Source organism: Nesoenas mayeri (assembly GCF_963082525.1).
Source record: "Nesoenas mayeri genome assembly, chromosome: 16".
NCBI classification, from domain to species: domain Eukaryota; kingdom Metazoa; phylum Chordata; class Aves; order Columbiformes; family Columbidae; genus Nesoenas; species Nesoenas mayeri.
This window is the reverse complement of record NC_137562.1, coordinates 11,880,061-11,895,416: the sequence shown is the minus strand read 5'-3', so window position 1 is coordinate 11,895,416 and position 15,356 is coordinate 11,880,061.

Below are 15,356 nucleotides of genomic sequence, written 5' to 3'. Positions count from 1 at the left end.
AAGAGTCTTGGTTGGTCTCCAAGAAGGAACTGGAGGAAAAGAGTACAATTTTATAACACGTGTAATCTTTTTGGATAAGCAGTGACTGAACACACAACCCCCTGCTCCCAAGTCTCTAGTTTAGAGCAGCAACACAGCATTATTATCGGGGCTGAAAGGCAGTCTGGTCATTTACAGAATCCTGGAGCCAAATTTTCCCCGATGCTTTCAGATACAATCCTGGTCCTGTCAAAGTCACTGTCAGATCCCTTTTCAGTGATGGAAGGACTTCATTAGTTTCCTGCTTAGCCTCAATCCAAAGGTTAATTACTTCGGAAAGTCAGGAGAATTACTTGGCATCAGCAAGTTATCTTAAGCTACAAACACTGACTCAGCTAGACCAGTTATTGTCATCTAATTTTTTTCTTTTCTAGGCAAAACTTGTTTTTTTCCCCTGATTTTCTCCATAGCCCCTATTTTTGAGGTTTCTGTCTGAGCCATTCTTAGTGTTCTTGCTGAGACCTTGGGAGTGCTGACACCCGACAGAGTTAACTTGTATTCAATGCTCCTTTCATGTATATCCCCATATTAATACTCAGTTTGTAGAAGTGGCCAGCCTTTATCTCAGGGACAGACTCAGTCAATGACTAAACAAGCTCTGCACCAGCCAGGCAGGACTAGAAAACACTCTGTTCTCTCGGCCTTTCCCAAAGAGACACATTTTGGGTAAAGAAGTGTGAAGAAGTACAAGTGGTATTTGGCTTGGGCAGCTGGTCAGTGTTAACCCTGTGCAGGGCCAAACAGCTGCAAGGAAGGAAATCACAGGATTCTGCTCCGAAAAAAGGAGACAACCCATGGCCGAGATGGAGTCACCTCGTTAGAAATGCGGCTCATTAGAGCTGTTAAGACTCTTTCTTGGCTACAAAATAGGTTTCACCGCAAGAAGCAGCCCCTCTGCAGACAGCTGAGGTGTGCAAGGACAATTTCTCCCTGTCGTTTCCAATTTCTTTCGCTACAGAGAGAGGATTTCAGTCTTTAAAATGCCTCTCTAACGTTAAGTTTACTTCACTCAATCCTAGTTCAAAGAAGGGGGACGACCTCGCTGTCAGAGGGTCTGTAGCCGGAGGATGCCGGTGTGCTCCCTGTGCCAGCAGCAGCCCTGAAGTTGTCCCCAGCAGATGGCACAAGTGCTTGAGCCGCTTCCCCCGCTGCTCTCGACAGTGAGGACCTGCCCTCAGGTGTCCGGCTTCTCGCACAAAAAATAGCGAACCTGAGATTTGTAGCAAAATATTGTATTTAGATTGCTAAGCTTTCACTCAGAAATAAAATCCTGATGTGTTGCTCAATTTTTGTTATTTTTTTCTGTCATTTTTCTTGAAAGCAGGAGGACTCGGGGGATGTGGGTACCAGGAGCGAACAGCTGATGGCACTGCACGATCACCGTCCCTGCATCTGGTGTCTCCCTGGCTGCCCAGCAGCCTTTCTCTGAATGAAAAGAGAAGGTGTTAACCCTTCCATGCTATAGAAAAAAATACTCACAAAATGTAATCATTACCTGCTGAGCATATTTTATTTCTTGATCCTTCTGTTACGCATTTTCTCCGTCCTCTGTGTATGAGAGAGTACAACCTGGACGGTTCAATTATTCTAGAGCTGTCTCTCAGAGATCATTAAATAAAGTATGAGGTGATGGATCTCAGATGGGATTTGCGTGGTGGTTCCTGACAGCTGTCACTGCTGCCCAATGGAACTGGTGGCTGGGGGTCCCCATATGAAGAATTGGTATATTAAGAATTCTGTCATTTTTTGGTGCTGCTTTGAACTGCACATGGTGGAGATAAGAAAGAGGCTTGTAAGGAAGCAACATGGAACACAAAAAGGGAAAACAATCAGTATTTGTTTAATTAATATTTCTGCAATAGGACATTAAAAAGCCCCAAGGGAAGCATTTCTACATTTCATATCTGTTCTGTATTTTCTCTGTACATAAACTGCATACGACATTACAGACAGCTGTGATGAAGTTGAAACTAGATATAGGTTAGAATTAAATTTACAACCAAACTGGGATCAGGGATAAACATCTTGCACAGGACAGAATTAATATTAGCATTGTTAGCTTTAATTAAAGCAGCATGTAAAGCAAAGAGCAGCAGGTTTTCCTCATGGTCCCTGCCAGCTAAATGCTAGACTAAATAATACTTTGTTTGGACATCTTTCAGGTATTCCTTCTGCCTGAGGAATGCAAGTGGTTTAGTACAGCTTTTCTATTAAATGCAATTTGGACCAAAGTCAAATGGCTATTTTAATTTGAAGGTGTTTAGAGGTCTGAAGGTGGCTTTAGAGAACACAGTTAAGAGCATAATTGCAAAGCAACAAAGCAACACATAAGAAGTAACTGTGGGAGCAGGAAAATATAAATGACCTAAATAGTATAAACTAGTATGATGGGAAATATGGGTAGAACAAATGTCTTGGATGGGACAGGAATTCAGCTCCAGGAATGCGATTTTGGCAGTAGCATCCCAAACAGGGAATGCTATTTCTGGGGGAATGCACTGAACACTGGGTCATGAATTAAACTCAGGTAATTTATGTTTGGCTCATAAATAGTGGCAGTGCAAAAAACCCAAGCACAAATGGAAAAGAATATATTGCTGTAAATTTTGTAGCCATTAAGACTTGTGGAGCTGTCATGTAGATCTGATGCCAGGTAATGCCTAAAATACAATTAAAGCCAAGGAGCACATAGCAAGCCCTGCACAGCTGCCAACTCCATGACCCGAAGGAAATCCAGCTTCAAAGCAGCACGCTAGGAGAGGTTTGAGGAGGGAACTTCCCAAACATTGATCTTTATTTATTAGCTGTTCTGACAAGCCCTGAAGACAGGCAAATGTCTTGATCTTTTGAAATTGCACGGCAAACGTTCATTTTATAGGAAACTCTGATCTTTAGGAAATACCAATGCCATTCCATTCCCGATTTCCCATTCTTTTTCTCTCTCGGTATTTAATACCAGTCTGCTGGGCAGAGCTTCCAAGCCGGAGTCGGTTCCAAGGCTTGGCTGCCTGGGGCTCGCAGAGCTCCAGCTTCCTCACAACCAGCTCTCTTCCAGGTGCCTTGGAAGTGTGATTGCTGCTCGAAAAGTAGCTATGGAAGAAATATACCTCTGTGCCATAATCAGCGTTAGGTCTGTTAAAATATTGATCATGTTTCACTCCCCAGGGTGTGCAGGTCAGCTGGATATCTTCATGGGGAGATGCAGCCACAGGAGAAAGCTCCGTTGGGCAGAAGGATGGATCCCTTTGGGATTTGATGAGATCAACTTTGACAAGTCTGGGCCCCTTTTGGCCAATACGGGAGAAACCTCTTTCTAATCCCTTCTTTGGTATAAAGCATAGGGGAGCCTGGCGTGATGTTTTCTCTGAACGGCTCTGGGGAAAGGCAGCTTCTTTCATGGCAATATGTATCTGTTTCAGGCCATACTTCAAAGTCCAGACTGAGTTTTTGGTGTTTGCTTTGCTCTTTTAAAATAGGAACCATGTGAAGGCCTAAAAGTCTGAAGCTTGAAGAACTACACAAGCTGCCTAGAGCTGTGAAGAGTTTCTTTATAATTAGAATAACTGCATGAAACATATAGTCTTCATCCTGTGCAAACCCTGACTTTCAAAATAGAATTTACAGCGTAGGGTGAAGTTTTATCTGCTCCTAAATAGGACAACAATTTCCTTCCTTCCATTTCTGCCTCGGATCTCAAATTCTGGAGTGCAGTGAATCAGCTGCAGAAGAGGAGTTGACCTTTCTTCAGCCTGACTGTGCAAATGACTCTCAAAAACTCCATTTTTCTCAGAGAAGTCAGGGTGAGAGCTCTGAAGTAGCACATCTCCAACTGGAATATCTGTTCTTTCTTCTGCTTCGTGGTTCGAGGTGTCTTTTTCTTAATAAGCATCTGCCACTAGATGATTAATAGCTTAGCAGTCCGCAGCTTCCAAGGAAATGCTTACCAGAGCTGGAAAATAACTCAAAGGATGGCATAGGTCTGATAAAAGGATTAATAAATCACAGCACCAAGAGCCGTGAGTTCAGTTTTGTCTGACACTGGCACTAAGGATTATTTTGTATATTCAGTGCTCTTTTTGGTTTATCTCCCCAGAAGTTCCACGTGCAGCTCTGGGACAGGCTTTCTAGAGCTTTCCCAAACAAACTGAACTAGATTTCTTCCTAATTTATATTTAACCTCTGGTTCCTTCAGCTGACGCTTGTATTTGAGGTATACCGACTGGGCTGGTAAACACAGAGGATATGGATTGACACCATCTCTTACTTCCATAAAGGCAAAAGTAGAATATTTTCTCAGAATAAAAGTGTGAACAATTCCAACCTATCTCTGCTATTTCACTTTTCTTGGAATTGTTCTGTCTGTTTCTCTGAAAACGAAAGTCTGTTTTCACTCCTGCCACCTGCTATTTCCATATGAAAAAGCTGTTTTGTTATAATGAAGGTACCATTTATCCCAAGGGCAAACTAAGGACATTTCATCACACTGATCTTCCTGAAATTTCAGTAACCGACTTCAATATGTTACTAGATTTGATCTGCTTTTTTTTCACCAAGCTGCAAAGCCTTTCAGGGAAATCTCAGGTTCTGTCAGTGGGTATTTACAAAACCAAATGTCATCTCCCTGCTGAACTGTAAGACAGTCTGATCTGGCAAAATATGAAAGAGAATCCAAAACCAAGATTCAGTTTATCTTTGAGGTTTATCTAGTGGCAAGCATTTGGAAACCAGGGTACGATCTCCAAGCACAGAGCATATTTTTATCCCAGGTACAAGTGAAGAACACTGTGACCAAAAATCTTCACAGCAACCTCTTGATGCAAGTGGATGGCTGAGGTGGCCTGAGGTTTGTGTTCTGCACAAGTCGGCTTTTTGCAGATTCGCTTGTGCTTTTGAAGATCCCAAAACAATTTAAACTGCCCTTTGATTCCAAGAAAAAAGTCACTGGGGCTGATCACAAGCCCCTTGAGTTTCCTCTGCAGGATTCCCAGGTGACAACTGGGGAAAACTAACCCTCTTCTTAACATTTGCGTAGGTGAAAACAGGCCAGCCAGGAGTTACATATGCAGTTAGTTTGGTGTTGTGGGGCTGGATGCACTCGCAGGAGATGAGTCGTCTTCTCTGCAGACATTCAAAACCCCCCTGGACACCTTCCTGTGTAACCTCATCTGGGTGTTCCTGCTCCATGGGGGGATTGCACTGGATGAGCTTTCCAGGTCCCTTCCAACCCCTGACATGCTGTAATTCTGTGTGACCAGCTGGATTCCTGAAGGCTTCAGGATGGGTCAGCGCTGGTGGATCTACTGGGGGTCATCTGCTGGGCTTCCAGCAGTGCCTCAGGTCACCTTTTGGGAGCAGCGCAGAGACAATCCTGAAATCAGAAAATACTTCCACAGTTACATAGCTCTTTTCAGCGCTGCATCATTTCTCCTGGTAACCCGGCAGCCCCCTTGGTTGAGATACACTTGTTCTTCTGCCCAGGGTTAATAGGTGTCACCAGGGATTGAAAGGAAACGGCCACGCTGTTGCTGCATTGAAGGCTGAAGAGAAGACATAGCTGAATTATTGCTCAAATTCCCAGAAAGCCATCAATTGTCACCAGATCTCTGGCCAGGATGCTACATCTGCTCTGAGACTTTCCAGATTCAGAAAAACACACCAGGAGTGTTGCTGCTTTTTTGACTCCTTTAGGTTCTTGCCACAGGAATAAGGACAGGGGCCCATAACAGCCTGATGCTCTCTTGAACATCCCAGCTGAGGCTTCCCTATTCGTATTAAAGATCTGCCTGGTTCTACAAAACATCTTTATTTCAGACCTGATTCATTTATCGCATACTCAGAGATCAGCCAAAGGCCAGGACAGTATATGGAAATGTGTTAATGCATTTACCCTTGGATTGCCAAAACATTATCTAATTATCTATGTTAATGCCAGCTGCCTTGGAACAAAAAAGCCCTTAATAAAGAAGCAACTCTGGTAACGAAACGATGAAATGAAAATAGCAGAAGACGGCTCCCCAAGCTGGGTGAGTTTGAGATGCAAAGGGATAACAAAACCATCATAAACGCACACCTAAACCGTTTGCAAACATAAATGTATCAAGGGATGAAGTCATCTGTAGTTGCAGCTCCAGGAACTGAGACAGAGCGTGTCTTTTTGTTTTAAATCGGTTTTCTGCCAGGTTTACTGCAGGAAGCATTGCAAAATTGCCGTGAGCCCTGGATCTGCAAATGCTACCAGACCCTTGATGTCCCAGAGCTGCACTCAAACCCGCAGCCCGTCAGGCAAGCTCAGCAGTGCAGGACACAAAATCCTTGAGCAAACTCATACCAGAGGAAAACTGAGCTGAGCTTTTAAGCCCATCTGCCCTTCTTTAGGCCTTGTAGTCTCAGCAGTATTGTAGCCGTGATGGTGTGAGGAAATAAGGAATCTGGACAGATGGATGTGAAGAAGGGCTTCTCCACTCAAAAGCTGGTCTTGCTTTATTTATGATTACCTTAGACTGAGGTACAGCAACCCTACTACCATGACAGGAAAGCAAAGTTGAATAGGAAAGCCAACATGTCATCATTTATAAGCTCCTCAGAGTAATAACACGGAAGAGCAGATGAAAGATGTATTTCTGCTTTGTCAAACTAGTGTAGCCATGTGAGCTGTGTGTGGTGGATCATATAAAGATGCAAGGTCAAGTTGCTTTTCCTGTTCCTCATTTGTGGTTTAGTGGCTTTGCTCAGCAAGCTGCAGTGATGCAGGTTTCTGTACACTGGTCTGTGCCCACTGCTAATTGCTTTACCAGAATGTTCAGAAGGTTTAGTGATCTTGCACACAACCCAGGAGAAAGTTGTGAACAGCTCACTAAGAGGAAAGAAACAGAAAATGGCTCAAGCGTAGCTCATGATCCTTCCCACAAAAGTGTTTCGGAAACAAGAACCTTTCTAGCACCCACAGGGCTTCCCTCAGCCCATGTTTAACCTCCTCTACATCTTGCACTCTTGGCCTGAGACCACACCTATGCTGTATGAAGCCTTCTGCCATGCTGGAGTATTGTATGAGGGCTCGCATGGTACATCTGATACAACCCAAACAAAACAGCTTTGCTGGACACGCATGGGGCATCAGTGCCGTGGGAGCACGGCAGCTCTGTCCTTTTTGGAGTCTGCCAGGCGAGGCTGCACAAGCCCCTTGAGATTGCTCTGAATGTACCCCTAGCACACGGTTGGGAATTTGGGATACTCAGAAACCCTGCGAAAAAAGCCTCAAAACCCCGCTGCTCTGCATCCTGCTCTGGGTACACTCCTACACATGAACACTGATTTTTTTTCTGATTATTAGGGGAACCAAGAAGGCTGTGGTGCTGTGACATACCCAAATCTGCCTCTTTCCTGCATCTTCTGGGCTCACTTGCCGTGCGGTTGCTATTTCTTCTCTGTCAGAGCAGTAATTCAATAACACATACCAGGAATGAGCCAAAATATCCAATAAGGGAACAGAAGCAATTTAATGTGATTCATGATCAGTCACAACTAAGCAACAAAGCTAATTTTTTTTGGCATTCATTCCTGGGAATAAGGATTCAAGAAAGAAAAAACATATTCTTGATTAGATTCGAAGAACTCTGCAACCTACTCACAGACAGAAAGGAAGGCAAATGAATCCAGGACATCATTTTTTGTAAGCCACCCACTGCACTGCTGGATGAGGAGGGAGAAAGGGTCGTGTCTTAGCACCCTGTGCTTCCACTTGCACCCTCCAAACCATTCCTGCCTGAAGGTAAAAAAGATTTCAGGAGACAAGACTGGGTGTGATAGTATAAAGTTCTTGAAGTACTTTCATCTCTTGCTTCCTTCCTTTTTAATACATCAGCTACCAAGCAGGGTGAGATGGCAATGGGTGTCTGAAGGGGTTTTGGAGGCAGGAGGGTTGCACAGGGGCATCTGCTCTCCATTCTGGTGCAGAATGAGTGGTGTCATTTGTCCTCGGCAGGTCCTGAGGATGAATGAGACAGGACTAATGAGAACATCAGGAAGAAACCATCTACTAATGCTTCCCTTGGTAGGAAAATCCATCATGTCCTTCTCCTGTTCCTTCTACCTTACTTACAACTCAGTGGCACTGAGTGACATTTTTTAGCTTAGTCATTTTCCCAAGCCTCTGAGATCAATCACTGCCCAGTGAGGGAAATGGGCTCAGCAACATTTATAACAGTGTTGGGGCTCATGAAATCTTAATTTAATGACCTTTAAGTAAGAATAGAGACAAATCTGCACCACTGGAAGGGGACTATATCCTGTCCTGCCTGGGAAATGGAGTCAGTCAAATCCTGTCATTGGCACCTCTGTCTGTTCTGAGCCTGTCCTGCAAGCGGGCCCGGGCCTCAAATGTTCCTCTCCTTTAGCCCCACGAAAGCGCACAGAGAGCTCATTTCTGCAGCCAGAGCTCCAGACGGAGGGATAAAGCCTTTTCCCTGGTGCAGGCAGTGCTGGCGAAGGGGCCGGCACCGCTGCCAGGCATTTGGCTGGATGCTGTGATCCCGTCTGAAAGCAGGCGGGGGTGAGGAGCACGACAGGCTGCGGTCCTGTGCTTCCGCAGCTTCCCTGTGACCACGGCAGCCACGACACAGCACCTGTTGCGACATTCGCAAAACACGTTCATCTGACTAAACCGGGATTTTGCACCTTGGTCTTGGGGAAGTCTGAAGCAGGAAGGCAGCCAAGCGTCCACCTATGCATGGTGTGACAGCCTCCCCTCAGTGCCTAGGCATGTATAGCCCTGCGGTTAATGGCATTAACACAGGCAATAATTGTAATAGATGAGGACAGTGTCCCGGAAACCGCACCACAAAAGCCCCACAACTGTGAGTTTTCACCTCAGCTGCATGGGTGTTACGAGCAGAAGGCAAAGACAAAGCAGCGTGGGTTGTTGAGCAGGTGAGCTCAGACTCCCCAGGCTGTTATGCTCTTCAGAGGACTGGTGTTACTCTCCTTTGTAATGTGTTTCTTTGATACTTCTTTATATGCCCACCTCTTCTTTATCTGGCCGTACCTCTGTGTTCTCTGCACATACATCTAAACAATGGAAGAAATCAGAAGAAATACCGAAGAAGCTGTGATGCCACCATTCCCATGATCACAACTATTTGTCATATCTGCCACCAACTGTGGCTTGCTTCTGCTGGGTTTTATCCAAAAACACAGGAATAAGATATTCCTCACTGAAGGGAACACTCAGTGCAGTTTAGGGTGTGATGCAGCAGATGGGGGTGGTCCAGACTGGCAGGGACCATCACTCCCAGTTTGGTTGTGTGGCTTTTGGAGTGGTGGCAGTTTCCTCCTGTCCTGGGTGGCCCCGCGGACCACTGAGCCTCTCGCCTGCGAGGAAGCGAAGATAAAGCGTTTGACGGCGGCTCTGCCCGGTGACAGGGAGAGGAGCACTCCTCAGAAGTGGGGAGCTGGCTTTGCCAGAAAGCGGAGCTCCTGGGTGGTGGGACGCGGCTGTCAGGAAGCCCGGCCAAATGTCTCCCAGAGCTTGTGACGTGGCGCTGCCTCACCATCGCACGCACACCATCTGCCACCAGCCGTCCCCAGGCACAGCCTGAGCGCGGAGCTGCTCTGCAAAGCGAGGCTGCAAATTAGCTCAATGAGAAGAAGGCCGGTAACGAATGCCGCCCCACGCAGGGGTACCGAGCACGGTCTGTGACATGTGGCAGGCGATCGGCACAGCATCCTGCAAGCACCGGGCCCTGAGCATCTCCTCCATGGGGCAAAGCGGCTTCATCTTCTGTGGCTTGCTCACTGCCAAAGGTTTGAAGAAACACCAAAAACGAGAGGAGGCAGCTGGGGCTGTGCTCTGGTTCACAGTTGCATGATTAAATCCATCCTGTGATGGAGCACATGCATGTGGGACCCCTTACACCTCGAGTGGGTTTGCAGCAAGACCCTCCGTCCATCAAAATGCTGACTCCTCTGCCCACTGTGCTCATCTCCTGTGGCCCCAACAGCCCTGGGTGCCCCACAAGATGTGGTAGGACCGTGTTTGCCTTCCATCCACAGCATCACCAAGAAATACACACTGGGGCCTTCCACGGTTGCACAAGAAAACTTGGAACTGGTGTTTATTTTCTACACGGCAAATCTCCCACCTGTGGTCTGTTGCCTTCTCTACTGCCCAGTACCACCCCTCTGGAGCTAGGGGAATTTTCCTTTTTAAGAGGAAATAGTTATTGATGAACAATAAGGGTGTCACAGATTTTGCTCTCCCCCGCCTTCTTCCTTCCCTCTCCCAATTTTCTTGCTGTCAGAGAAAGCCATCTGCTCTGCCTGCCCCGAGGCTCAGCCCTTGGGATAATAATATCTCCAAGCAGCCCTGAGCCCCGGGAGGCCATGAGGCAGCAGAGTCTGCAAGCACCACGATGAGGAAGCCTCTTGGGAACTGAGTGAGAAAATAGCAGACCCAGCCTCACCATCCTCTTGGAGCACTCCCATCACTTGGGAAGCCGAGACCAGTGAGGGAGAGAAGCTGCTCTGGGTTACCACGGCTGCTCATGGAGCAAACCTGCACCAGGCATCTTTCTGGATCGGCAGGCTGCTTGGCACCTGTCTGCCACCCAGCTCAAATGCAGAGACTTTGCAAAAAAATAATGCAAATCTTCTGAAAGGCTTACTGGTGAGTTCCTTCCTGGGAAGGAAAACGTGGCTTTATCATGCAGCTCTTACTCTTTAGTGTTTTACAGTAATCAGCTGCAGCCCAACAGCACCAGGACAACCTCGGCAAAGCCCGGAGCCATGCTGCAGTCTGCAGACAATGGACAGAAGGAGCTGCCAGCTGTAGGATTGTCCCTTGCCCGACCCTCTGCAAACTGGGCTCAAGTGCAGCTGCGTGAGGCTGATAACATATTGCATTGCTTTGCATGCACACCACCAAGCAGAAGGCATGGAGCCCCAGGACTCTACTTAGCAAGGAGGTGGAATGTCAAGTTAAACCTGGCTGGCAAAATCGATTCCTTTCTGCCCAAGGGCAGGATGAGCTTAACAGAGCTCAGGTAGAATGGGCAAAGGGGGTTCTTGCAGGGTAGGGTTGAGTTCCACCTGGGCTTTTCCCCTCCACCCTCAGGAAACAGGTCTATGCTCCACTTTTCCTCCTTCCTCCCTGCAGTGCTGCAAACCTTTAGCTAGTGAGACATCCTGGCTCTAGAAACTCTGAAGAAGAAAGCAAATTGTTGCCAGCTAGGGAAGGCACTAGATAGGATGAAATGTCCTCAAGTTGCACCAGGAGAGGTTCAGGTTGGATTCAGGAAATATTTATTCCTGGAAAGGGTTGTGAAGCACTGGAACAGGCTGCCCAGGGCAGCAGTGGGGTCACCATTCCTGGAGAGGTTTAAGGGGTGTGTAGATGAGGTTCTTAGGGACATGGGTTAGTGCTGGAGTTAGGTTATGGTTGGAATTACTGATCCTAAGGGTCTCCTCCAACTAAAATGACTCTATGATTCTATGAGGTACATTAACTCCATTTTTCTCTTACTGTCCCACCAAGTATGTGCTGTAAGTGCTGGAGATCGCTTCTGCAAACAGTTAGCCTAAACAGAAGAGAAAGTTAATGGCAAAGAAGAAGAGGTGACATGGGGTGGGCCACAAAGAGCCTTTTAAAGAGGGACCTGGGAGGCTGGGGGCTTTCTCAGCTAATAACCCGGGCTGAATGGGGTCCTACTGGGGTGGGGACGGGGATAGTGGTCCTATGGCCTGCTTGGGGAAAGCATCTACATAATCCCATGTTTACAAAATGCCCACGTAGTGCTGGAGCAGGACACACTGGGACGGCTGCCGGTGCCAGGGAAACAGGCTCGCTCGGGGTGACAGGCTGCCCGCAGCACTGCACAGGCACGGAGGACAGGAAAACCAGAACAAATATCCTGTTCAAATACCAGAAGACAGCGTGTAATTACCTGAGCTGAGAGCCAGCCAGGACTCCAGGAGTTACACGCTGCAAGAGCAAAAGAGCTGAAAAGAGGGAGGGATGGGGGTAGCAGAGAACCAGGCACAGAATTTGACTCTTTTTTCAGGAAGACTGTAGCACAGCATCTCTGCACCGTGCCCATCGCTGGGGCTTTTCTCCAGCTTGAATGGAGAGAGACGTGGTCCCCAGCACACCCTCAGCACCAACCCTCAGCCTGACCTTCCATGTCTCCCTTGGGATCTTGTAGCTGGAACTGAACTGATTCAAAGGCCAACCTGCTGTTCAGAGCTGCATTTCGGTGTCTTCTGGAGCACCAGGCCATGCAATTCCCTCCATAGAGAAGCAAACAGCTGCCACCATCTCCTCCTTCCCATCCACATCCCTGCATATCCCATCACACTTTTCAAGAACAATTTTTCTCCTTAAGCACCAGCCCCAAGTTTCAAAGTTAATTGGGGCTGGTGAGGTATAAATAGATGCTGGACCAGATGGAAACTCTGTCGTGATTTATAGCTAGCTGAGCTATCACATGTTCCGCTTGTACTCTGAGCAAGGGCACTATTAATTATAACACTGCCCAGGCAGATCGCATGGGAGGTTATGACAATGATATTCAAGCTGAGGACTTAAATATAACCTGGCTGTGACATTTTGCTGAGTGAGCGAGATGCAGAGAGGACCTGCTTGTTGCAGCGGCACAGTTTTCAGGGTGCTTCTCCAGTGAGCAGGTGTTTTGGAGAGCTTTGGGTGAACAAAACCAATGCAGCTGGTCCTTCCCAGTGACTGTTCCTTTGCAGGATCCTGCTTTTGTCCAGGCAAAGTGTGGTAAAGACAAGGGACATTTTCTCCATGCTGAGGCTGTGTTTCCTCACTGTTCCCCAGCAGCTGCTTTGAGAAGAGCCCATGTTACAGGCACCTGCTCACTGAAGAAGACAAAACCCGCTCCAAACACAGAATTAGGATTGAGCTTCACCCACAAGGCTTCCCTTAGAGTAGTTTCCCATCCCTGTGGAGCCCCAGTAATGTGCTTCTGGATCCTGAAACAGCCCTTGGAGGAAGGAAAAGGCTCCTGTGTGAGATCCCAGGAAAGGAAAGATGGGGATCAAATGATGATGGAGGCAGAGCCCTGGCTGTGGCTGCCCGCGCCGCACCAGGCGAACGCAGCCCTGGGCAGGGAGCACCGCGTGTTCCTGGCCTGAGGAAGCCCATTAATAAAAAATGCGGTGTGAGCATTTTCCAGCATCCCACCCCACTGCCTCCGCATCCTGCAGCTGGACGCAGAGCATCGTCACACCAGTCCAGAGCACACGTGTCACCCCATAGGGCTGTGGTCCAGGCTGACAAGAGCTGGGGAGAGGGACGGCTCCTCATCGGCGCTTCCAGGGGGGATATAAGGATGAAAGGACTTGCTGGAGGTCATCTGGGAGAGTCTGGTGCTGCACCAGGTCTCCTGAGTTTCAGGCCTCTTTTCATCACTGCCTGTTTCTCCTCGTAGCCCACGCTTAAAACAGCTATTCAGTTATCCATTGTGAATTGGGATTTTCCTAATTACTGGAAGAAAATGAAGCCCAGGGCGAGGGGGGTGACCATTCCTGCCTTTCCCCAAGCCCCTTCTGCCTGAGGAACAGATTATCCATCGTTTATGAAACAGCCAGTTCGAGAAAAGTTTGCAGATGTCCTGATTTTTCTGGGACTTGCTGCTCAGTGGTATAATGAGAACATGAGCCACAGCCTCTTCTTGCTTTTAGAAAGTATCGATCCCTTGCATTCCCAGCACTGCATAGCTTTCAAAATACATACAAGTGTCACATAGTACTGTCAGATGTGAAGAAATCTTTATAAAAGCTTCCTTGGGAACTCTTTGCATCACAAACTGAATAAGATGTGCAATTACAGAGCCATGATTTAAGAACTTAAAACCCAGCTAAGCTCAATAGAAGGTATCAGACTTACAAACAATATGTAGGGAGAATTTAATTTTGCAGGGACTGCAGTTATTTGAGGGGAGAGATTGTGTTTGGGATTAAGAGCCAAATTACTGCACAAGTTTTTATTAAACCTTTGTATTTTCAGCCATTCCTCATTATGGTTGTTTTGGGACAGGAGCTTGGTTTCATCATGGGCACAAATCCTGAAAAATAGTTCAGATTCGCTGAAACAGGCCAAACATGAACAAAATGGATTTGAACCCTATTTGGGCTGCTGACTACTTAAAGCTCACACATAAGCATTTCATTAAGGCATGTGATTTTCCAGAAAGCACAAAAAGGAGATAAAAAATATAACATTTCCCTAGTATTTCTAAAAAGGAAAACAACAAACAAAAAACCAGAAGAAGCCATGAGCACATATGCACACCCCTCGCTGGGAACCCTCCCCTTCTGTCTGCACCCATGCTGGGCAGCGCATCCCTGAGCATCCCTGCTTTGAACTGATCTCAGCGTTGAGGCACCACAGAAATACTCACTTGGGGAGGCAATCTCCTTGTTATCTTACAGCTCAAGGGACCAAAGCCCAGCTCCTGCTGTGGGATGCTGGGCAGGCATTAATGTGCTTTGCATTAATGCCCCAGCTGAACACATGCGGTGGGTTTGCAGCAGCCGGGGGAGGTAAGGAGCCGCCGGGGGCTTGTGTTGTGGCTGGGTCCGCAGGTACCTGTCTGCCACCTCACAAATTAATCCAAACACACCGACATCATGCCTTGGTGTGCAATGGACATACCTGTGTGAGATGAACATCTTGATTTAGAGTTGGCATCACCACTATAGCAGAGACGGCAGGAGCTGGGACAAATGCTTTTCCCCCTTAATGTCTCGAACGTATTAAAAAGTGGTTTGTGCAGCTGGCAGCTGACTCTGGAGCTGAGCTCAGAGCTGAATAGACCTGGTTGTCCCCAGCAACAGTGCAGCATCCCTCTCCTGCTGTGTGATGGGTAATGTTGTGTTAGTAGAACAACATTGCCTGCAAAAATACTTGAGGAAGTAAAAATCTGTCTCGATGCGGGCAGTGCTGGCCCCTGTGTCCCCCTGCAGCTTGTCCTTAGTGCCAGTCACCCAGGTTCCAGTGCTCGTCTTGCTGGGTGATGTTTAACAAACCTGTTCATGTCTCTGCATCTCTGTAAGTTGGGTGACAAGTGCAAAGTGCTTTCAGATCCTCTATGGGTAATAACTCACACCTATTGCCAGACCTGAGCATGCGAGCATCACTTTATTTACTGGGAATGCAGGTCTGTGCCAGGCAAACGTGGATATAGGTCGCATGTCATTCAATGAACCATGGAGGGCAGGAACTGGGAGAAGGAAGGAGCAGTCTGGGATGGAAAGCAAAACACTCTCGCCCCCCACACTTACTGAGGGGTTTGTGGGTCAAA